At 42.5% G+C, this 25,664-nt stretch overlaps 1 long non-coding RNA gene across 5 annotated transcripts in view; it reads right to left on the bottom strand.

Moving 5' to 3' along the window:
- The window catches only part of LOC134517470 (uncharacterized), a 100,439-nt gene that overhangs the window by 25,911 nt on the left and 48,864 nt on the right, over window positions 1-25,664 (bottom strand). For all 5 annotated transcript variants that reach the window (XR_010071631.1, XR_010071630.1, XR_010071633.1 and 2 more), the window contains exons 2-4: window positions 11,554-11,624; window positions 5,075-5,273; window positions 2,938-3,145 (exon numbers count right to left, since the gene is read on the bottom strand). This is a non-coding gene — a long non-coding RNA (uncharacterized LOC134517470). The remainder of the gene's footprint in view (window positions 1-2,937; window positions 3,146-5,074; window positions 5,274-11,553; window positions 11,625-25,664) is intronic.

The raw sequence follows: 25,664 nt of genomic DNA, 5'->3' as shown, positions 1-25,664 counted from the left end.
GAATTTGAGCTGGGCAAAGGGCTAGAGCCGTTTTTCTGTGAGCGTGCTGTGCACATTTCTGAACGCAATCTCTTTGAGAGGGAGTTCGCAATGAAGATTTCCCCGTTCTGGAGCTCACTCCTCCCACTTGGTCTGTTGGAGCCTGAATACATTGACCTATGGGGCACACTGCAAAGCCTAACTATTTTCCCAGGATTTTTCTGAATGAATGACTTGAGTAGGTAGAGAGAAGAACGTTTCATTTGTACAGTACGTGGAGGCTTTTAATTAATAATGTTCCCATTTGAATGCCTATTGTATTTTTAAACATGCTTTGTACATATGCCTAGAGCATCGGATAACTGCAGGGTTGGGTTTTTTCCCAATTAAAACCCAAAAAATCCCACAACAACGTGGCCTTGCTGCAACGTGGCGCCGATCTTCTTTTCGTGATGGCTTTATATGGTGTTTAGTGCGGTGGCCCCTGATCTGGACCATGACTTCTAGACGCCGGCACCCAGCTAGCACCATCCAAGCGATGGCAGGTCTCAAGGAGATGAAGCTTCGCATCAGTTGGAGAGTTTGATGCTGCTGATCCTCACCATAGAGTTCAGCATCTTCTACATAGTCAGTACATCAGAGACGCGCCTAGGTACCTCATGGAGGCTTTACCTTCTTCCTTTCCAGCCTTAGAGTTTTTCTTGAGAGATTGGCTCTTTTCTTGGATAGGTTGGGCATTTCTTATTTTTAGAACAAAAGAATCAGCCTGGTGAGTCTTTTCACAGCAGAAGGGTTTTGTTTGTTGAAAAGAAAGGTCTTACAAGGAAGTGAAGTTGCTACTGGTTCCTGCAGTTTGAGTAAGCATTTTTCCATGTTTTTTTTTTTTAAAAAAAACCCAACACAAAACCTTTCTTGCTAAAAAGATACTAAGTTGTGATACCACAAAGTTGCAATTTGATGTCTGCTTTGGTCCCTCCCTAAACACCCTGGAATAGCCTTATTAGGCTACTATACAAACGTTTTGTTTTTTCATTTCAAAATGTCTCCAAATTTCAAAATTTCCTACAGGTATATTTATATAGCTCTTTGGTCCAGCTGCTGGTCTGTGGGTCAAAGCTGACTCAGGGAAACGCTTCGACATGGCCCAGTTCTCCTGTGGGAGGCGTAGGCAGCTTTATTATAGCACGTGCTTCCAAAACCCATGGGTACGTCCTTTTGTGCCTGGTCACCACACCTGCCCTGGACATGTCCACGCAGAACAGGTCACCTTCTCCCGTGGGTTTGTGTGCGTGGAGCAGGCACAGGGCAGATAACGTCACCCTATCGGCATAACCAGATGGGAGAGGTTTTTCTGATTTCACTTTGCTGATTATTACATATTTTTCTAAATTTACACCTGGAACAGTGACAAATATTTTGAGAAGACAGATGAGGGCGCTGCCAGCAAACTGGAGCGCTATTGCACAACTCATTGTATGTAAGCTGTTTGCTTGATGAAGAGAGTTGTTGTGCAAAAACAAGTATCCAACAGGCTTTTTCCACACACTGTATTTGTTGTTTTAGTTCATTTTTTTGTTTTGCTGCTGTTTCTTTGAATTACAGGAGAAAACCACCACCCTTCCCGAAAGTCTTAAAAAACCCCTCCTGCCACCTCCGCTTTTTCATTCCTTTTCACTGAGTAGGCTGCCAAAATTGATTGGTGATTAGGTACTGCAACGTGCAGTCCCTTTCTTGATCGCCATGTGGCCTTCCCTCCCGTGATCAGGCAAGCGAGGGGCAAAGGACCAGCTGAACTCAGACCTGTCTCCAGAATCTTAATGCAGAGCTCCTTTGAGAACACTGTGGGCAACCACACCGTTTTTCTTCCTCCCTGAAAACCCCGTAAGAATCTTACACGTAAATCAGGTATTGTACGAGCTTCCTTATGTAGCGCTGTCAGTGCGCCACAACCCTGACCTGCAGTATCTCCATCTCCCTCAGGAAAGACAGCGTGATTTGTACTGAACTGTGAGAAGAGCTCAAATTTGTACAAATTCTGCCCTTACATGAGGATGCACAAAGGTCAGTTACAAGGAGAGGGCTGGATTTAGCTTTAAGCCAAGCTAAAACACCATTTTCCAGAAGAAAAAAGGCTTATGAGATGCAGGATTCCACTGAGTTACTAATCTATTGCAGGTACAATGACCAGCATCTTATTCTATTCCTGTTTTTATTTACATGATGCATGTTCTTCAGAATTAAAGGCCCTTACTTTTCCATTGCTTTTGCAGCCCGTGGAATCACAAGAAGATTTGGACTGGAAAAGCCCCATACTTGGCAGCATGAATTATGGCAAGGGCAAACACATATATGAGATGGAATAAACAGCGTCAGATTTAAAAGCCCTTTCTATATAAAAATTAAAATGTGTCTTAAAAAACTGATTCACAACAAACTGCTCTCAGGCAATCAAGATTTACGTCCAAAGGAACGAGGCACAATCACATATTTAAAGTATCCAACGCTTGGTATAGTTGTTCATCTGTGCTTGCTGCTCCTGGCAACGAGATGCCACCGAGCAAAAGGAGAGTTTATTGCAATTGTCTTGCCCTTAAGGATCCCTCTTTTGAACCACTTCCCTGAACGCGTGCTCTGGCGGAGATTGTTATGACTGAATTACGGAATCTCTTTTGCAATTAGAAATTTGTACACAAAGCCTGAGAGACGTGATGGGCAACTCCTGCTCTTCTCTGCTTACGTTGAGCATGAAGAGCTCTGGGAGACAACCTTGCAACAACTCCAGGAAAGAGCAGAAGGAATTGCTGACTCCAGAGCCTACAGCAGGCAGCCGACACCACGTAGAGTCCCCTCTGCAACACAAGCCCCACGGCTGGTGGCAACGTAATACAGGCAGACACCGAACAGCCAGCACTAGAAAAGCACGAGTGGTAACGGTGGGAAGTGTTTACAATGGCTTACCACGGGTGTTTCTCACGACCAAATGCAGGTCGTTATTCTCCAGCTAAGTTGGACTGCAGTTTGAGAGTTCTCGGTCCTACAGTGCCCATGGATATTCAGATAGCAACCGTGGCTTGATGTGTCCGTTTCCATCTCCTCTGGCTGCGAGGTGCCTAGATCTGTGTCACAGTGCTATGAGCTGCACAAACGCTGCTTCCAGATTCAGCTGCTGCAAAACATTTTACATGAGTCCGAACAAAGAGATTCCAGCTGGTCCAGGCTGAAGCAACATGTTTGCTTCCTTCTCCCTTTCATCTCTAAGCTCATTCATGCTGAGAGCGGATATAATTGCTCTCTATAAATACATTCAGGTTAGGCACTAAAGCGAGAGAAAAGATACTTAAGCAAATGGACAATGATGACACAAGGACAAACGATTACTAATGAGCAATGAATAAATTCAACCCATAAATTAAAGTTTCTGATTTTCAGAACTGAAACACCTTTCCACTAAAACTAGGAAGGAAAAAATAGAATTTTCATGTGAACCTTAATAAATATATAGACTATGAGATATCGTTGCTTACAACACCAGAGGAAGGGGCTTGGAAATCTGGGAGATCCCTTCGGCTCCTGTGCAGATAGTGAACACAGAATCTAAATCACTGCCTGGAGTTTATATTAGTCTTCTATTCTATTTTTATTCCAGGCCCTTTGGAATCTGGCATTTGTACTTTCAACCAAGGTCGATCCTGGAAAATCTCTCAGAGGTTGTTGTTGGTCAAATTTTAGAACAAACACGTAATCATTTTCCTTTCTGGATATCTACTACTTGAGCATGATCAACCTGACGGCTTCTCCTCCTCAGCTTCTGTGACCATCTATGAAGGAGAGAGCTTTACATGACTCATTTTTATTTCAGTTCTAACCTAGCTACTTTGTGTCTCCTCTCTTCAAAAGGTTACGCTTCTCACTTGTGCTCTACACAACCTGCCTTCCTGAGTTTAAAGCCTCCCGCTCTTCTCTGGGGAGCTCACTGCAAGAGAAGGTCTAGAAAGCAGCTCCACCTCAAAGCTGTGGCCAAACCTGAGGTATGTCACATCTCCACAGCACAGAATCCTTAATCTAACATTTCTCTTGCTTCCCATATGGTATAGGAAGAAGGAAGAAGTGGAAAACACATTAAATGTAAGAGGGCATTGGCCTTGGTAATACTGTACCCCATCTACCAAAAGCATTTTCGTGCCGTAACGACTCCATTCACAGTCAATAAGTCCGATGAGAAAATGCAGGCATGGGGCACGCCATTCACCGGGAGCGGTTTGCCCGTCTGCCAGCAGGGTTCGGAGACTCCCTCTGAGCTCTTTTCCTTCCCCGCGATAGCCCTTAGGTAAATGTTTGCAGGAAATTCAAATACTTGTGAGCTGGCGGAGTTGCTGCGTCTCAAGCCCTGACAAACGTAAACACTTCTGGTTCAGCACATCTGCCATCGCAATACCTACGGCTTTTCCAGAACCAAAGGATTAACTTTATTGTGCATTTGCTCAGCAGATCTGGTAACGCAATATTGTACTTCTAAGCAGACAGATTACTCGCAAGTTTCTGGATGCTACATCTTTAGAAACTCACCCTACTTAAAGATAAGTGTTGAATCTTGTAATCCCAGAAACATCCAACTGATGTAAAAAACAGTTATACCAAGGGCCAGATGGATGCTATTTTTCCTCAGGTTATTTGGATATTCCAAAAGTAATGGTTTTAATATTATTTTTTACACTTTAATATTAAACAGATGCAGCTTGTTTGTAAAGACTGCCGTGAGCCATTTTTTTCTTTAGATTTATAAAATAAAACAATAAAAGAGGTAAAGTTAGAAGTTAGTTTTGTATTACTTTATCATAAAAGGGAAAGCGAGACATTATATCAATATAGGTAATTACATGGGTTTTACACGATACATGTATTAAAGAGCATTTCATGAACCTGTATAGAGAACATCATTCGACACTTGTAGAAACCAGGAGTAGTGCCACGGACATCAAGTGATTTTATTTTTCGTAAGGGTAGACTCAAATCTAGAAAAAGCATATTTACGTATGTGTGTCTGTGGGTGCGGCGAGCACATCAGACACACTTTATTAAATACTAAGACACTTACAGAAGCGTTTTCCTGGAAAGTCAGGTGCCATCTTCTTTTCTGGCGTATTTTTCAGGAGAGCCATCATCCTGTCCCAGTCCAGAGGCTAATCACGGGAAGTGCTGAGTTCTCACAGCTTCCACCTGACCCCGCGGCAGCCGAGAGCGCTGCACCGCTGTACGTCGGCCCTGATGCCCAGTGCTAGCAAGGTCTGAAGAGACTAAAAATAAACGTGCCTTTATATTGAAGGAAGCAAAACGTGATTGACAACCCTCAGAGCAATTTGCCTGCTAATCAGTTAGGAAGCTTCTCCCATAACCCTGGTCTCCATGTTCAGTTGACCTCTTCTATGGAGTGTTTCGCCCTTTGACCTAAGGAGAACGTGAGCCTCCAAGCGACTTTATTTAACCAAAATGTGTACCATGTAATATAACTGATTTCTTTGCGCTTTATAGACCTGAGACAGTCTAATTGCAAAAGCTTGGAGATAAACTGTGTCCCTGAAGTAGATGTACAATGAGGATGTCCACTCGGCTGAATGCGTTCCTTTCCTCACAACCAAGGGAAATTGGCCAAACCGATGAGCTATTTAAGTGTTTTGTGAATAGGCATCCTTGAAATGTGAAATATTTAATTACAAAGAGTATTGTTGTTGCCTCTGACTATTAATTTCACTCTGCCTCCCGTTACTTTATTTTATTATAATGTGAGGATTTCTTCTCAATCAGATTATAAAGCATCTTGCGTTATAAAACCTTAGGTTCAGATGGTGATCATTTTTTGTAACATTCATTTTGTCTGGGCTGATAATTGCCATGCTGAGTTCTCATTCAAAAGCAATACTATTATTATTGTTGTGAAAATTCAAACATGAAGATTTCAGACATTATTGAGTGAATGACAAAAGTAGAGTTTACAAACTATAAAAACAGATTTTGACTTTAGTTCTTACAAGAACTCTGCAGCCAACATGGAACGGATCCATTCCATCTTAGCGTGGAAATAATCTTTACTGAGAAAGTAGCACTTAGCCTTGTTATGGAGGAAATTGGTTTTATTTGACTAAGTTCTGAGAGTTTAAAAATCCAACATGTAAACCTGTTAGGTACACACTTTCAATGCACTTTAGAGTCCACATTACCAACAGGTTGAGTATCCAACCTTCCTCCCTCTCTCCCTCCTTTCCTCCCTTCCTTCCTTCTTTCCTCCCTTCCTCCCTTCCTTCCTTCCCTCCCTCCCAGGGGCTTTAACTGGTCTGAGGCTGCTGAGTACTTCCCAGAAGTTTTCACTGCCTCGCAGAATCGTAGGGATTAGTAGTTAGACGTCCTTCTAAATGAAGTGAAGATACAGTCAAGCTGAGCAGTCCAGATCTGAGCTTTTCTAGACCAACCTCAACGTTAACACCTCTGTAATGAGTATGTAGACTGTTCATAATCTGCATCTATGTGATCATACGTAATTTAGTTTGACAAGAGTTTGCTTCAGGCAGTATGATGAAACCCTGGTGACATACAGACAACATAGAAATCAGTCAAGATGACTCTGAGCTTCACGATTGCCTGACAGCATGGTTTTGGGCAGGGGACCAAGACAGACTTTATGGATAATTACCAGTGTCACCCTGGAAGTACCAACACCATGTTACTGTCTGCAAAACAATCACCTCCTGTCCTGCCAGGGGGCTGCTGAAGATACCAGCCTCGTTCACTGTGAGGAAGAACACGGTAAAGACCAGCCAGTCATGCACAATACAGGAGACTTGGCTTGGGGTACAATTCCTGCTCTTTCAAAGACATCAGCTGCAAACTTAAATAAGAGACTGGGCCCACTTACGTCCTGCATGCGACAGGGGAACAACAGCCCTTCCTACTGCCCCGGTGTTGGTGAAGGTAACCACACACGTGGGGGTGGCGTTTGGGCGTGTATTCATCATGTGAGCGCTGACGCCTAAAGTCAGGAGCACGAGTGAGTGTGCCGTCTGCTGGACCCTTGCTCCCCACGCAGTCACGGGAGAGGATTTATACTCGCTGCCTGAGAAGAACTGAGCAGTCAACATAGGATAAGTGCGCTGTCAACATCAGTGTCTCAGTGGGTATTTAAAGTTATTTGAGATCAAGCCAGGCCGTCTGCCAGGCGCCATGACGAAACCTCTCCATCAACTGTGCAGGGAGCGAAGGTCCTGTACATCTCCATAGCAAATACTCCAAGAGTTCTCTTTAAGTTGGGTAGAGAACACTAAAGATGACCCTTACAGACTTTGGTGAGGTCGGCACTGTGAATACTGCAGAGAGAGAAGTTCTCAGCTGCTCTAAAAGTTGCCAAGCGCTTTACTTTACTTTAACGTTCCATCATTTTGCACTTTTCCTATCGCTATATTTGGCAGAATTTTTCTACCGATTCCTGGACTAGTTGACTTCTCCCTTTGGCAAAATTGTTAACCGGGACTACAAACCCAGTTCTGCAGTAATACTTCAGCTCTGCGTGTAATGATCATACTAATAAATATCTTCTGTTCCAGTAGCATTTAGCCACGACCAAAATGGAAACCTAATGGGCCCAGATGTGAGCACAGCAAGTTACCATCAGTTTTATAAAAGTACCTGATAGAGATCTGAATCTATTTCGCGCAGTTGGGTTTTTCCTTTTTGGGGAAAAAAAAAAAAAATCAATCTCTGTGCCAAAAAATGCGGACAATGAAAACAGATGTGAGCCTTTACTTTTCTCACCACGCAGTTGGGAAAAGTGCTCTGAGAAACAGAGCTCTTCAAGGAAAAATTAAAATCATAATAAACTCCTGTTGAAAATAACTGTTCATCTGGTTCATATTTTGGATGATCATTAATCTCTTTTCCCCCCGCTATCTTGAACTCCAAACAGATTCAGGACAAGGTACTAGAGTTTTCCATAACACAACAAAATAAGCAAAATCTGTAGTGACAACTGATAGTCTCCACAGAGTGCATGCAGAATCAGAATACAAATCCAAAGTACTGCCGAGAAATAGAAATACTGCAACAGCCAAAGCTTTATACTGGCTTGAAGGCTCTACCTGGGGAGAAGCATCTGCCTTAGGTACTTCTATGGCTGCTTTACCATAATAGCTCAAAACCTTACACCTTCTAAACGATCACATTCTCAGAGAGGCACTATTTATCTCAATTTTACACAAGGGGAGTTGAAGCAAACACAAAGATTAAAGACTTTATCACCAAGGTATGTAGGTGCTTCCATCCTCATTGCCTTCGACGGGAAGTTAGAAGCCTGAGTAGCGTCAGATTTTCTCAGTCTGCAGGACTCTCTGGAGGCCACGGGGCAATTGTGTAGCAGAACAGGGAAGAATTTCAGCAGGAAATTTTATCCAACTTTAGTTTTAATTCGGATCTTCCAACTAGCGGTTAATACCCAATCAACCAGATCATCTTTCTTGTGTTTCGTGTTATCCTTACTCCCTAACCCTGCCCAGCTCTCTAACCCCGTACAAAGACACTACGGTGCTATAGCAAAAGTGCTCTTTGCAAGCTACAGGCAACTGTCACGTCGATGCTGTCACATGTGTGACAACAGCTCTGTAAAAGAGTTCAACATAAATCACTAAGTCTGTTCGTCACTTTTCATACTAACCAAGCGGCTCGTTGGGCACAACGAATGGTAAGGACACAGGGCACGGTGAATTGTATTAGGGGAAGCAGCTGCCGTCCCGTAACATTGCAAAGATTTAAAATAGATACGTGAATTTGCACTAACTTCTGTGTGATGATGTCACTGGGGAAGAATGTCTGTAGTGTATTTTCCATCGTCTCCAACTCAGTGTTGAATCTATTCGTATTCCACGGTGTTTTATAGAATCATAGAATCATAGGGTTGGAAGGGACCTCTGGAGATCATCTACATGAGAGATCGTTTTCTGCTTTTGTTCTATGTAACATACGCAATAAAGAGATTTATACAGCCAACATCTAAATGATTATAATAACTATTGTAACAGTAAAATTAGTATGTGTAATAATGACAAGTCGAATAATGTACAGTTTGCATACAGTGCTTTAATTCCATAATCTCACATGCTTAAGCTTTCGGATGGACAAGGAGGCGGATTACTTATATTAACAGTCTTTACCCTTTTTGATATGCCGCTCTTGTAAGTTTACCAGCCGAATAGTGAATTTAAAGGCTTACTTCTCTTCCTTACCTCTGTTGGTCCTCTTAGCAGGAGACCGTGGACTTCCAGGCGTCTGTAGACTCCAGGTTGAAAACTATTAACTTACATGCTTAAAATTAAGCAGCGTTTGGAGGTTTGTTGAATCAGCAAATACAGGCATACGTTAGTTATTTGATGAAATTCATAATAATTTTTTTAATAACTTCTTTGATGAGTGTAAATTTATTACTTGGCTCTATTTCAGTTCAGTACTCTTTGCTTGGGTAATGTGTGCTTTGAGATTATTTTCATTTTACCACACTGGTAATGTGCACTAATCATGTTTTATCTTGTTGTAAGTAAATAGCTCGGGTATTGCACAGAACTGTTTGATCAGTATAGCATGATTTAAGAGAATGGTTATGCCTTGATTTGTCTCATAATCCTTCTTAACATCTGTATGAATCATTATAGTAAGGTGCATGTTAATAATAGCTTCCACGTATACATTTATATATGCGAAAGCTGAAATATTTGCTGTCTTTTATTTCAGTAGATTTAAAGTGACATTGTATTTTTCCATCAAAGCAAAACACTTTGAAAATATTTCACTTATCGTATGTGTTTTCTCCCTCTGTTCACCCGTATCTTGTTTCATGAGTGATATCAGCCCGCGTTGCATGAACTGAAAACCATGAGCCTTCTGATCTTTAAAGCCTCGTGTGATAGAAAGGCCACATTTTTAAGCTTCCTTCTGACATTATCAGTAAGAAAAGCTCTTGAGTACAGGGAGACATCTCAAAAAGAGCTAATCACCAGGCCCATTACAAATCTCATCAGGCAACAGACCAAGCGGTCTCTTTGCACGCACAATGTACGTGTGGACCGTCTACCAGCGGATTTCCTGCACCCTGGCTGTGTCCCCTTTGAAACTGGGGGCACTGGGGAAGGGAGGAGGCCGTGTCTCAAGAGAACATTGCACCAATCCATCCACATGAGCCTCTGTAATCTTTTCTTTCCTTCTCCATTTCCCTATCTTTGCTCTTCCATAGATTCCCCAGAGAAAATCACCCCCCACGTCGATATAACTGCTCCTTCTTTACAGCTCGGTGAAATGCGAACATTTTGTTTTGCCACAGGCCAGTCAGAATTTGGTTTGACAGGGTTTGCATGGAAACAGGCCCTAAGAAACCATGATTTCTTCCTTCCCCTCTTTATTGTGTCATGAGCTAAAAGCTATAAAGCTCTACCAAGGTGGTAATATTGTGTCTTCACCTGATGCCAGGATTTATGGCCTCTTTGCTGGATTTTTACCATAACATTGCACAGATTGGTGCTTCTCAGCAGACACAGGAGTTCTACACTATTACACAACCCTGCTGCTCCGGATTGTAAACATCTCTTTTCATTTCAGTCACCGTTTCACTTCCTTTTTATTTGGCTCGAATGTGCTCATCTTGAGATTGAAAGCTTTCAAGAATTAGTTTGACGTTATTGCAGCCTTGAATACGAAGGTGCAAAAGGGGGAGGAGAGTCGTGACTGAAAACGAGGAGGTGTCTAATGTAAGCCTGTGTGCCACGGACATGATGCGAAGACACGTACCTTGTATTTGAACCGCCTGCTACGCTTGCCTGCCGACAAAAATCTCACTTCAGCACTACTGCGCAGAGACTCGTAGATGTCCCACACAGTATTTCTAGACAAGAGTCTCAAGAGAGAGTAGCAGAAAAATGCAATTCTAAATCCAGGAGTGTCCTGTTTGGACAGACCATGCCGTACACCACAGTGGTTGGGATCGCTCCTCTGGAAACCCAACATTTCACTCCTGCAACTCATCGAGGAACGTGTCTGCTGCCCCTCCCGCCTCGACTTTGACACAGACCTACTTAGAACAGAGGCCATGTTTCAAAAGGTCTCTGTCCATAAAGGTATGTTTCAGGCCAAAATCCTGACCATAGAAGTTAAAGGAATTTTATCTATTGAGTTATGTGGGATACGATTTTATCTTACATAATTTAGAGCAGAGAAACTCTTTCAAAACCTGGGGCATTTCACCTGCCCACTGGCCTTTACTTCGTGAATCTTGCTCGCTACTGACAGCAAAGAGACTGAAATTTCTGCTAGTCACAGTAGAAACCACCTATTTCACACCAATAGTATTAGAACTTATTAGTGAATAAATGATAGGAACATTAGATAACTGACAGTAACAGCTGGCGCTTGCGTAGTACAAAGCTTTTCATCCACCCAAAGAGGCTTCAAGAAAGACATAGGCCATGATCAAGAACTTGGCCAGAGAGATCCACCTGAAGAAATACTCCCTTGTAAAAGCAATTCATTTTAATTCCCATACCTACTTACCAAATCTGAAATATTTCGTAACAGGTCAGGGAAAGTCATTAACAAATCCAACCTCTCCTGCACTTCCATTTCTGAAAAAAAAAAAAAGAGGAAAAAAGAAAATAGGTTTAAAAGAATATTAACCTTCCCATGAAACAGGATTTGGTTCCAATTTCAACATGTAAGTTCAGACTTTCAGTAATTACTCCTTGTGTATATAATGTGCTTACAAGATATTATTTTAAGCTGAAGTTCACTGCTGTGCAGTGAGCACATATAATAAGGGTGTGCACTGGGATAAACCGGAATCTAAATCATCAAGTGGTCGGTAGTACTGTTTATGATCTTTACGATTAAAGATTCACTGAATAGTTTACTGTTGAAATATCCCAGTCTTGTCAGCCTAAGCCGGATCTCAGCTCTATGAATCTCACTCACTTTAATGGGAGCAAAATCAAAAAAATTTCTACTTTAATGAGTTGTAAAAAGCCAGCCCCTCCTAATTTCCAGACATTTGAAAAAAAGATATCAAGCCATGCATCAGATAACAGAGAGTTTCTCTTTCACAGCAGAAGGCCAAAAGTTTCAAGCTCTGGAAAACATCTCATACTAATAGATCTAGCCCCAGGTGATACACAAGCCACTTTTTCACCACAAATATTACTGTAAAAATTGCATCAGAAAGAAAAGTTAGTTTGATTACAGATTGGAATTTACCTACATGAAGCCATCTAAAAAGGTCAATTTATATCCATGAAAGCAGGCGATACCTCCACCCTGTAATGCACTGAGGTCATTCCTGAACGGCATTCCTTATCTGCTTTTCCAGAAAAACTCCCAAGATACTGGTCCGATTTCTCACATTTTAAAGCACACCTTCCTCAGTTCCATTATTATTTACAATTCAGCTCAACTGAACTTAACTGTTTTTCTCCCATTTGATGACACACTAAGTAAAAGCACTATATACCATACTTTTCAACCACATCAGGAATATTAATACTTTCTGAGTTTTATTACTTTTAATAGAACCTTTTATTAATTTTAATAGAAGCTTTAGAATAATTTTAGTTTAATTTTTTTTTCTGTTCAATCAAGGCAATATTTACAGTGAAGTGAATCAAATAAAAACCAAATTATTTTCTCAGGTGCGTGTACAGTACCACAGTGATACCAAATCATCTGTGAAAAACTTCCTCTAGCTCTCTCCAGATGTTCAGCATCCATCCATTAGATGATTTTGGGGGAGTTGGTGAGTGAAATCCTGACTCTATTGACCTCAACAGCAAAGGATTTTATTCAATACTACTAAACGAGTAGGACAAATATTAAAAGCAGATTTACTGATATGTATTTAAAACTTTCAAAATAAACGGATAAATGACACGTCTTCTCTATTTAAATGAGCCAGTCAATGTTGACTGCACCCATTAAATAAGAAGTATCACGTGTTGATGGATACTATTAAAGCCATGTCTGACTGCAAAGACACTGAATTGTTCACATACCCCAGCCAAATTAGTTTAGTTTGTCTCAACACCACTTCTTAAATATTTTTTAATATTTGTTTTAATATCTTGAAACAGACATTCAAAAAAGCAGAAACGCAATGTAGAGTTTTTCTATCATTGATAACTAGGTGCTAGTTTACCGGTATGTCCTATTTCTCCCAGAGTCTGTGCCAATTCAGAATTTTTAGCTGCATTATTTCTGTATATGCAGATGATGCTGTTTTTCAACAAACTAAATGAAACCTCCTTGATCTGCATTGACATAGCAAGCAATTGCGAAGAGAATGGCTTTCTTGTTTTGCCTCATACTGCCCCGGGACTGGGGAGATGACGCTTGTGATCTTTCTCATTTACAGATTATAAAGCCTGATAAGAAAAGAAAAAAACCTTTTAATGAGGTGAAACCACAATCCCTTCTTGAGCTACTGGGTAATTTAACTCACATTGCTAACGCAGATAGATATATATGCTTTTTGTTTCCTCTAGGATGGAATTCAAAATAAACACCAACTAGACTAAATATAGAGAACTGCAAGGAGATTACGTGATTTGAAGAGAGTTTCTAAGCAGTATTTACAGGATATCCTTGCTGTGTAACAAACACTGATTCAGAAGAAAAAGTGGCGCAGGGAATAGACAGACATGCAGATTAGAGATAATCATTAAGTTAGTAAAAGATATCACTTAGGAAAAGGCTATCAAATGAAGAGATCGGTACGAACAACAATGGTAAAAACCAACCCAAACAAGAAAAGACTCAAGATACAAGAGACGGAGTTTTGTCCAGGAAGATGTTTTTTGATAATGAGATAGATCAGCGAAGGAGTGAACAAAGGGGATCCAAGACAACACTAGAAGAGAGGAACTCTGCTAATGACGGCAGAGGACACGGTGAAGGGAAGAAAGAGAGGTTGCAGGGCTGGAGACAGATAAAACTAAGGGACAGCTGAGACCAAAAACGTCTGCATTTTTAGGAGAAGGAGCCAGAAAAGAAGGCTAATTAAAATGGCGGTAAGATGAGAACAGAGGCAAGAAAATAGAGACATGAAAGAAGAGTAAATACTTCAAGTACATCTGAGTTAGCTGCCAAATGAAAGAAGTCAAGAAGCCACAACGGTGGTCAAAAAGAAGGAACGGTATCAAGAGGGAATCAGAAAAGATGGACATCAGCGGATATTGTTTTCTTTGAAGAGGATGGTGAAATCCTCCTCAGAGATCAAAGAAAATACAAAGGAAGTGAAAAGATTTATTGACCGAGTGTCATCCTTAGCTCACACACACGCTTGTCTGACTAGAAAATAAGTGAGATTCGGGGGCTTACATAATATCCCCGCTAAGCACAGGCAGAATGTCAGCTCAGAGAAGAGCTTGTAGGCAGCAGGAATATCTAACATATCTAATATTTCTTAAAACTCCTATAAAACAGGAAAGAAACTTTCATAGGATGCCAAAGAAGGTCATTTTGTGCGTACTTTGGGAAATAATTACCTGAAGCGTTATTTGAGAAGAACTTTTACATTGTAGCAAAGTTGAAAAGGAAAAAGATTAACTGTTTATGTGGGTAAGTTTGAGCCCTTCTGTACTAACTTGGCAGATATTTGAGATCAAATAATGGGTTTAACTTTCGTAACAGCTTTGTCTGGAATTTCAGTGAAGCCACAATCTTGCTGCTAATTCATTTTCACAAAATTTATCACAACATCTTAAATGTATGACTTCAACAAAAAGACAATCTGTATCTGAAAAAACCTCTTCTTTACATTTCAAAGGTCTCTAGTAGATTTAGATAATTCCTTAACCGAAACGAATATTATGATAACCTCTATTGCAACAACAACATCAACGCGCTTTCTCCATGAAAACTTTTCTGCATGGAAATACAACCTAAAAGATCAGAGGGAAAGTGTTCCTCTACCAGACCTGTGTACAAGTGTGCTTTCTGCAAGGATGCTGTCTGTAGCAGTGTTTTCTGTGTGGCAGATAGGTAACCCCGTTACACACGCAGCTGAGAAGTGTGCTACACTTACGCCCGCCCCCAGCAAGACTGAGGATTTACTGTGCTGAGCGTCGTGTGCATGAAATGGGAAGGTAGAGCTTCTGCCCCAGAGGGCTCGGTCACTCTGGGTAACACGACAAAGAAGAGGTACAGAAAATAGAGAAGAAATGACATTTTCAAGGTCCTGCAGCGAATCAGGGTCTGCAGGAAGATAGTGGGGATGTGGCAACTTTGGTGCCGTTTCCCAGTAGGGTGCCAGCATCTAGGCCCATGGAATTAAGGAAGGAGGATCTCCCAGTGTTTGACACACCAGAATTCTTTCCTCACAGTGCTTTCCTTTAGCAAAATCTCTCATCTCTTTCCCTCTTGCTGAGGTCTCTCCTTGCTCCTTCCTTCTCTCTTCCTCACCATTGCTCTTCTTCCTCTCTTGTGCCCTGCGCCACTCGCTCCTGGGGCCGGGAGCAGGATAGAGAAAGTGAGATACTCTGGGTTTGGTAAAAGCTTATCCCCTGGTGAGACAACACCAAGGGCAAAGAAAAGTACCAAACTCCTCTTCACAAAAACGTGTAAGCGTATAGGCAAACGGGGGCAATCACACATCTAATTTGCCATTTGCACAGCCAGTCTGTTCCCTCATAACCAGAGCGGTTATTCATATGAAGTAGGTGCAAAAAAAATCAGAACTGCAGTGATTTGTTTATTTAGTCTCCTTAAAAAAAAATTGTGCCAGCTTTCATATACATCCATGACACTTCTCTTACATTGCCAACCATCAGTAAAGTTAGTGATTGTCATTAGCAAAAGAATCAAACACTGACTGACAGTAAAAGCCAGTAAAATATTCACTTGTCAGTAAAAATGGCAAGATAATTTAGAACTTTTCATTGCTTTGGCATAAGTTCCTGGACTATTTGAGTACTTTTAATATCAAAGGGCTTTATTTATCATAGTTGAAATGATGGGTTCTATAAAAAATTGACACATATGACCATAAACAGAAGCAGAAAGAATCCCAAATTGCCTGGAAAAATGTACTCCAAATTGCACAAGTTAAGTCAAAATTAAAAATCTGGGTATGTGCGGAACTACAAAATGCAATTGGATGACGTGGTAGCACAAGTTGTTTGAAAAATGTCATTGTTCAAATTGAGTCAATATTTTGAGGGGTGTCTTTTTCCCCTCCCCACTGAGTTTCATTTTCAAAATCAAATAATTTTGGAGCCTCTGTACTGAATCCTTTAAGAACGTTCTCTCTAACATTAAAGCATGGGTTGCCCAGGCTTAAACACAGCGATGATTGCTCCTAGGCGTCAGTTCCTGTGTTCCCCGTGACCACCACACCAATTAACAAGGCCAAGTTCATTTCCAGCGCCGCTGCTTGACTCATCAGCGCAGCCCTCCCAGGAGGTGAGGTGCTTCACAGGGGACCTGTAAAACAGCTGCCCTCTGGGTGTCTTGTTTTGGCGGCCTTTCCCATCTGTTTTACCTGTCTCCTCTTCTGAATAATTTATTTCACCATCTCCCTAAGTAGAGCACCTGGCCTAGGGCTAACTCTTTCACCTAAATTATTCAGAGCTGAAAACTCTTTGGTTTATACTCAGATAATGTAATGACTCAACAGGACAAACCCCTTAACTTTGGAGCAACTGCAAGCATTTTGAGGGTCTCTACTCTTTCAGTCTAAAAGGTTGGTTGTGTAAACTATGTACAAAAGCACCACAGAAATCCTTCATCCTTAAACGTCTCCTCCAAAGCCTCTTTCAGTGGGTAACACTTTCCGAAGCAGGGCTGGCTTACCTTGCTGCCTCCGTGCCCTCCTGTGCGCTGCAGCTGGCTTCTCCCCGCTCTTCATGCGAGAAAAGCTCCTGCTAAAGCCACTGAAAACTGGCTGCAGGGCTGGACTTCATGCACACCTGTTCTCTTCACAAGTAGGTTTTTGTTCAGAAACACCAAAAGCCACCCCAGCGCAGAACTCCCAGCCACGCTCTGTCCTCCAAAAGCCACCCCAGCGCAGAACTCCCAGCCACGCTCCGTCCTCCAAAAGCCACCCCAGCGCAGAACTCCCAGCCACGCTCCATCCTCCAAAAGCCACCCCAGCGCAGAACTCCCAGCCACGCTCCGTCCTCCAAAAGCCACCCCAGCGCAGAACTCCCAGCCATGCTCCATCCTCCACTGCCTTTATCTCACGAACTCAGCAGTTAAAATGATTCCTCCCTGCCCTGCTGATAACAGCGTGGAGAGCTGCCGTGTCCAGCAGGACGGGGCTGTGCAAGGTCTCTGCTTTGGATGCCCCAAAGTCAGCAACCTGCTCTCAGACTGAAAACCCAGTGGTAATTTTGGGTGCAACTTTGACCACCCCTGGCCTGCATTGACTGTGACCAAGCCAAAGCTTCAACTGTTTTTTAAGTTCTTGTTCCATTTGTTTTCCCACAATGCTTTTACCCTTTTAATTAAGCTCAAAAAGCTTACGACCAGCAGTTTTCTCATTTCTTTTGAAAATCTTCTGAAGCTGTTTAGAAGGCAGTCGATACAAAGAGATGGTCTCCTGTCTTACAAGGTATTGGCTTGAGCAAGTGTCTTCATCACTGAAAGAAGTATTACTGAAAAAAGTCATGGTATCAAGGGCATAACGTAAGATTCCAGATCAAGGGATATCTTGAGACCTTCTCCACTTCAGGTCCTTTGAATGAGAACGATAAATTGTCCTTGGTGAGAAAAAGAAAGAACAGAATCTTCATAAATGAAGGATCAGTTTTTAAGGAGGCTATTTCCAAATGGCCTTACAGTAAAAAATGAAAAAGTTAATCAGGGCAATCTCTATCTGGGTCACTCTGGATTTACCTCCATGTCACAAAGGCAGGCATAGGAAAAAAAAAGAATTATTGAAGTGAAATCAGCTTTGAAAAATCAGTGTCATGTCACTATTTTGCACATTTATTTACGTGAGCTAGCATAAATGCTGGTGATAGAATAAAAAGAAAATACAATCATCTTTATCAGATCACACCCAGACAAAGCTACAGTTAATTTCGGTTGGATGTTTGTCTGCATAAGTACCAAAGAATCGGGCCCATTTTGCAGTAAGTAGCATGGTGTGTTTACTGCGGGGATATCCGTACTGCCCATCACTGCAGCCCTCATAGGGACCATACGAACTGCTTCATTTTCCTCTGTGAACTTTATCAAGTATCAGGTACTTGCTTTTTGGTCCAGCTTCGGGAAATCAGGGTCATGGATTTCAAATGAAGTGCTTTGTGCTCTCCAAGGGCGGTGAGAAAACACAATAGCACAGACAAAATCTAATCAAAGTATTTTGGCTTTCTGCCTCCTTTTTATTTTACAATGGGAAAAAAAAAATTCAAGGTGCGACTTGAATCCCTTCAGGAGTTCCCTTCCTGCGGACGCCGTCTCTCGCCAGAAACGCGAGACCGACAGAATGATAAAATGCGATGCCAGGTCCTCCTGCCCGTTCAAAGACCCTCCCTCAGGTATCAGGTGCCTTGCCTGGGCTTTGAGGTCAACCAGACACCTCCCCTGAGGCTCACCTGGGCTGGAGGATACATCTACCCGAAAATCCGCTCAGGTAGAGCAGCTGTTATCTGAGCTAGGATCAAAGTGCCCCTCTGCACTCCAGAAAAACATCTTCCGAGCTGGTCTTCTTTCTCCATGATTCAAATGAATGTTGAATGAGTCTCTGGGGACAACAGTTGTTGTGCTGAGGAGCAAGCTGTCAGAAATACTTTATCATGAAAGTTCAGTTCCTTTCAAGGCCTTTTATTATTAATAGTCATCGCTGCAGGGGAGCATTAAACACAGACCCTATTTACTGTACAAATTGACATATTATAAACCACAAAAGCCATCCTGGTGCTTTGCTACTTTACCTCGCTTTTCAGCATGCTCACTCCAGGGAATCCTTTAACCTCTGCACTGCTACAATACAGAAGGAGAATTTTGGTTTGTCCTGGCCAGGCTGGGCTGTTCAGAGCAGCTAATTTCTTGAAGGCCATCGTCTTGGGGAGTGGGTGGAGACATAATGCTCCGGAGCGACAATGGGTTCATCTGTACAGAACCCCAAAGGCACGGATCCCTCTGTGAACGGGCCACAGGACGTGTCCTACAGGAGCTCATGTTTTTGCACCAGATTTCCAGTAGCTCCCACAGCTTTCTGCTGCCTGCAGAATATTGCATCTCATGCAAAAGATGGGCATGTTTCTGAAGGTGGGTAAGAGCCTGGTTTCTTCAGCAATAGCATCTGAGAGAGACGAGGAGGTAGCTGCTCCGTGCCATAAGAAAACACAGCAGGATGAGTCCCAGCTGCGGGAAGAACCCAGCCCTGCTCCAGCCCTCCACGGCCGTGGTGCCATGGGCAGATGAGAGTTTACAAGGCCAGTTTTCAGCGCAATATTGGATTTTAGCGGCCTGGCAGAAAACTCTCAGGAACAAAATATACAAGGACCAGTAGAAACAAAACTCAGCAAGACGGCACCAGCCCCGAGGCAGGGCGAGTGATAAGGAATACCAGGTTAAAGACCCACAGTCTCTGGCACTTGGTAGCAGACAGGGCCTTGGCTTTGTACTTTCTGCCCTCTGCACTTTGGCATCAACCTGAAAATACTTCCCAGGCTCCTTGACAAAGTCCTGGAGTGGGGCTGAGGGCAGACAGTGCTCTCCCATCGCCCAGCGCGGCGTCCACTGCGAGCAGACGGACGTGGTGGACATGGCACAAAGTCACATCTCAGCAAGCGGCAAAGTCACGACTCTGAAAGCGGCGCCTGAGGAAGCTGCGACTGAGCGAGTCACGAGGGATGGAGTCGGTGAATCACGGTGTCACCACACAGCAGGGGGTGACACAGCAGGTCCGGGTGGGGTGAGTCAGCAAGTCACAAAGCACCTCCTCAGCACGGCACGCAGTCAGCAAGTCACAAGTCTCAAGCAGCTAAAAGCAGTCCTAGACACGCGTTTGGACGCCATGCGACCCTGTCAAAGAGGCAGCACCACATGGCAGACACTGAGTGGCCCCTGTGATGGGCATCGCAGGGTTCGCAGGCCGGTTCCCAACAGGGAGAGCCTATCTCTAACGTCACCCTGGCAGTTGTCACAGATAGTGTCAGAAGGGACACGGGGAACGGGAGGGAGGTGACGGTCCCGTGGCTCCTGCGCCCCCCACCGCCGTGTCCTCAGAGCAGGTTTGAGGCACAGTCCCGGGGAGGGCGAAGCACCGACAGCTGCTGGGTGCAGGGTCCCCTTCCCCGCGGCTGTCGATCTGTCTCTCATGAATATTGCATTGCGTGTGCAGAGCCAGGCAGCAAGGGGGTGGAATCCGCTGCTTTTTAAAGTACAGAACGTGTACCCAGAAAGAGCGTTCAGAAGTGGTTCTTCCAACCCACAGTGTGCTACAAACTGGGGCTCGGTGCATTTAAAGGGTAAGAAAAAAGTTACACCACTCAAGTATAGAACATCGCTGTGACTTTTTTCAATCGAAGAGTTTCTGACATTCAAAAATGTTAAGCGCTCCTCTGACTAAAGTCCTTAACAGCAACCGAACCTGTTGCAAACTTGAGCCTTTTCTTAGATAGAGAGCATACCTGGCCTCTTTGTAACCGGACTTGGACAAGCTTCTGAGAAGGACCACACACCAGATTAGATTATGCAGATTTATTGTGAGAATAGTCGACGTGTGTTCCTTTCCCATTCTCTGTCCGGTCTTTGTTGTAAAAACGGACTCATGTTGTGCCAGTTCAGATTAATATTATAACATGAAAGGGCGACGTTTGTATCATTTTCCATGCTCGTTACATTCACTGATGTGGGAATAGCGTTATATTCTACCTGAGCCACTTTTTGTTTTACGGCCAGGATAAATAGCACACAAATACTTCACAGTCTTTGGTGGATTCAGCACCTGCCCCTTGGCATCAAATCACGCGAGGGACAAAGTCTCTGAAACTTTCTTTCGGGCTGTGAAACAGCCTTCAGGTTTCTCTAGAAGGCCTCAGCATGTTCTCCACACCGACACCTCTTTGCTCTTTCCATAACAGGACACGGCCCACCAGCTCTTGCTCTGCTGAAAATCCCCCCGAGAATGGGTTATGTGTCTTCCCTCCAAGCCTATATACGACCCAACATATTTTGGTGACCATCATCGCCATTGGATACAGATTTTCTTATCAAGTTTCACTAAACTTTTCATGAACCTACATAGTATTTCCTTCTAGTTACAGCTGCTCATTGAGCACACCACCTTATTAACATGAAATAACGCTCTATCCCACAGCCCTAATTCCCAATATTCCCATCGTTTTCAGGTAGGTGATACTATTTGTAAAATCAATTGTTACGGAATTTCATTATTTTCACATGCTACTTTTTAAATGTAATTCCTTGCAAGTGCTAATACAGCACAGTTTGTGCATTAAAATCAAGGCTATTGTTTTATGTATTTTAGGTGTAACTTGAACTCAGAAAATGCCTAACTATTTACATTTATACAAGCCCTTGGATTTCAAAATAATATAAGAGGAAGGCAGTTGATACAATGGTTAGATAACATCAAAGAGCGGGCTGGGAACACAAACCGTGATCCTTGTGAAAACTGATTCCTGAAGAACTGGCCAAGAGAGTTCTAAGTGCGTTTCTTCCTTTTTGCTGAAACCTAATGTTTGTTCTCATTCTTCAGGTAGAACCTGCGAGTCTGTATTTGCACTTGTTGATCTTTCCCAACATAAATCTCTCCATTGTAGTCATATCAACAATATGTTTTCTTTACTTTAGTAATAAAATTTCTTGTAATGTATGCTCTTTTAGACTTGCGTGCAGTAATTATCAAGTTATTGAGGTTACAGTTACAGAACATTTCGGTATAATATGGCAAAGGACAATGAAACCTTGCGCAGGTGTAAGATCTCTCTGATCTTCTTTTGCATCAATTAAAAATAGCCTACAGGTGTAAGATTTCTCTGATCTTCTTCTGCCATCTCCTAAAAAGAACATCGAGATTATTGGAATATGTCCTAATAAACGTGATGGTACACCCTTAACCAGAAGATGTACACTGCTCTCATAACCTCTTTACACTGCTCTTGTAACCTCTTTGATGTAACCAACTAACTGATCTAATCTGCCATGTTGCTGGAATTGTGCCTGGATACATAGCCACTCCTGTCCTGCGATGGATACTCTAATTTCTTTGACAAACCATCAGCAAAGCTTGGCACACTGATCTTCACACAAGTAACTTTTGATTTAATACTACATTAGGCATGTTTCTGAGGGAAGGATTCAATAGGAGTTCCCCATTTTTAGGAAAAAAAAGAAAATCTGAAAAGCTTGCTCCAAAGTTATACATTGGTCTGTGTTTCACTTAACACTTTCACAGCACGATAATTACTTTGCAAAAGCGTATGTGGGGAAATCACCTCTTGCCTGGGCCCACTTAAGCCTCAACTTACGGTCAGGGGTCTGCCTTTGCAGGTGTTATTTTGGAGGATGGTGGAAAACCATCATTATCTTTCAGATACATCTTTTTTCCCCCTAAATTCCATTGCAAATGTATATAAGTACAGACATGATCTTAACCAGAAGATGAGAGCCCACCTACATATATGCACATATACAACAGAAATACGCAGTACAAGAAACACCGAGGTGATCCTTACCGACATGTCATAAATCAAGACCGTGTCTAACCCACATAACCCCAGCGAAAACTCAAGAGTTTACTATTCCCGTCACCATTTGGGATGACAGCAGCTGGGATGCCTTTGAGCAATGAAGCTTTATGGAGGATCTCACAGATCTAGCCTGACGCCACCAGGTATGAAAAGCTGATTGGGGTTTTCTTCACAACCAAACAGGAGAGGAAATCAGAAACTTCGATAATTCCTATTTGAGCTACATATGGAAGAGTTCATCTCCAGACACGGGCAGGAAGTGCTTCTGGCCAGTCTGTATTGAGGATTTAGAATCTCCCACACAAATAATGAAAATTCTTCCAGTTGGGTGGAGAGGTACCTTTCCAAGTCAAAATACGAAAGTACCACAACAAGGTAACTACTCCTATTTTGGCAGTTCCAACAATGCGGTTGGCATTACAAAACAAGACAGAGGTCCTACATGAAGATTTTGCCTTCTAAGAAGATAACTGAATTGTGAAGGAGGTGAATCCACTATGCACTGCTTCCGAAGCAACCAATAAATACCAAACATACCACACTGAAAAGCTGGCTGCGTAGCCAGTAACACAGTAGTAGATATTTATCTCAAATGATTCACTTAATTAGTTGCTCTTTTTCATCCTGCCAGAAAGTGTATGTCCATGCACATTTCACAAAATATATAGAATGCACCAATGGTCTTAAAAACACTTTAAAAATTATCATCCACTTCTGCTTTCGGAAAATTAAATATGAAACTTGGAATGCGAAACAAACAAATAAGACAATTTAGAAAAGATTAAAAGCAATTGTTCCGTTACCTTGACAACACAATCTAGGTGCAGCCAATCAGCAAGGTTGAAGTATTGTTTTGACACGCATGCACATATTTCTAACATAAATAGCAACAGAGACTTAATAACAATAGGTTTTAAAACTAGGAACTGATGTCATTTTAAATGTGTCAATCAAAGAGAACCTATGAAAGTGTTTCTTCTATCAAACTGACGTTAAGTATATGCTGGAATGGCTTCATGAGAGATAGCAGACTTCTGACAGGTCATACAGGAGATGCGAAGTCTGTAATTACATTCCAGCTTCTTGGATTGTGTCCTTTCGTATGTCTAAAAAACTTTGAGAAGAAAATAAAACTTGAAGGCTATGATATATCATTCATTTCCGTAAGCAGGCACAAAAATTATGCAGCATATCTGAGAATGGAGATGAAATATCAGACCGAAAGAATCCGCCTGGCCTTCAAAATAGAGGCACTTAAACTTCTTATGTCTCATTTTATGATCGACTGGTGCCGGTGAAGTTCTGCAGTGTGAGTTTTCAAGGATACTAAAAATTAACAATAGAAGAAATGTACAGAGGGAGATTGCTAATGGGATACAGAGCCTTCCACCTCTTGGTCCTTGGTTTGGGTCTGGCCTGTGTCGGCAGTAACAGAAAACCATTCCTTTTTGACAGGTGTCGGAGGTCGGTATGGAAGGAGAGCACCAGCCATCCTACTCCAGACCCTGATGGATGGTTGCCCAAAAGCAACCCTCAAAACCAGAATTCTTCTTGAGCCTCGAAAGAAAACTGGCACCTCCTCCCTCTCCCAGGGGGCATTGCCCCAGCCAGCTCTGGAAAGCGTTCAGCCGGTCAGTCTAAGACCGTCCTACCGCGGACGGCCCTTTCAGTCAACATCGTGGTTAAAGAACTTCAGTTCTAAATAGGCAGCATTTTCAAATGCCGTTAACAACTAAAATACATTTGAACACATTTGCACATTTCTGCATGGGATCGATGTTTTTTAGGAAAGCTAGGGTTGCACCAGCCTTAGATCTACCCCTTGCAAAATCCCAACTTTAGCAAAAAAAGGCAAAAAAATTATGTCAGACCTGACAAATGTTCTACACATCCATAAAACTCACAGATACAGAGACAAGCACCTTATTTTGTCATTGGGTGGGATTAAGTTACCCATTCTGGCACATCATCTTTTTTTCTTTTGCCAGATTTATATGACTCTCATCATAGCAAATGCTCAGAGTGAGGAATTTCCAACTGGAACACATTGAAAATAAAAAGGAAATAACCCACTATAAACAGCACTGAGGAGGAACAAGTGAACACGCAGGGTACAGTATGCTGCTTTTGCAGAATGCCAGTGGCGTGCTTTTGTCTAGCAGCTATTATCTTTCCTTAAGAAATACTGACTTTTACTTGGAATTTTGATCTACATTTTGATTGATTTCTTTTTCAGGATGTACGAAGAGTGATGGAAAGGACTGGGGATAAGGACAGGGAAGATTAGAACAAGCTAAAAAGTTTCCAGCCATGCTGTCAGGTTTGGTGAAAACATCCTGAAGATTAACTGTTGCAGCGCTGTGGAACCTGCTTGTTATTGGAGGCAAAAGAGACTGAAAGTTTCTTTGTGCATCAAACTCACGAGTTTTGGGCTGCCAGCCCGCTGTCGGAATCTGCCTACTCAAAACCCTGCTGAAGTGGGGACTCTGACAGCCACAGCCAAGGCTTGACAGCAAACAAAGACTACACAAATGCATAAAACAAGTGTTTATCCATAAATTACCACTTCGCATTGGTGTTCCTTGACTCTCTGCAACGCATTTCACGGAGCAACAGGTAAGGCGGTGCCAACCTACGATACAGAGTTAGTGTATTGCATCAAAGGCTCTTTTTCAAAGGGTCTACTTGTTAGAATTCGGTTGGCAGGTCAGCTCGGAGCCGAGCTTTATCCGCTGTGCAATATGTGTTTCTCCACAGTCAGCGTGCTCCCCGTGCAGCCACGTTCATTATCGAGAGAAGTCCAGTCTCTCGTGATCAGGATTTGGTTCCTTTCCCTGATCTTACTGCTTGAAAATCATCAGATCGCAACACTCCTCTCCTTCCTTCTGATTAAATATCTTTATAGCCCCTTTGCACACTGTTTCCATCCCGTATTTGTTCTAAATACGGGTC

This window comes from Chroicocephalus ridibundus, chromosome 6 (genome assembly GCF_963924245.1).
Source record: "Chroicocephalus ridibundus chromosome 6, bChrRid1.1, whole genome shotgun sequence".
NCBI classification, from domain to species: domain Eukaryota; kingdom Metazoa; phylum Chordata; class Aves; order Charadriiformes; family Laridae; genus Chroicocephalus; species Chroicocephalus ridibundus.
The sequence above is the reverse complement of the archived record's forward strand: the minus strand, read 5'-3'. Positions and strand labels throughout refer to the sequence as shown.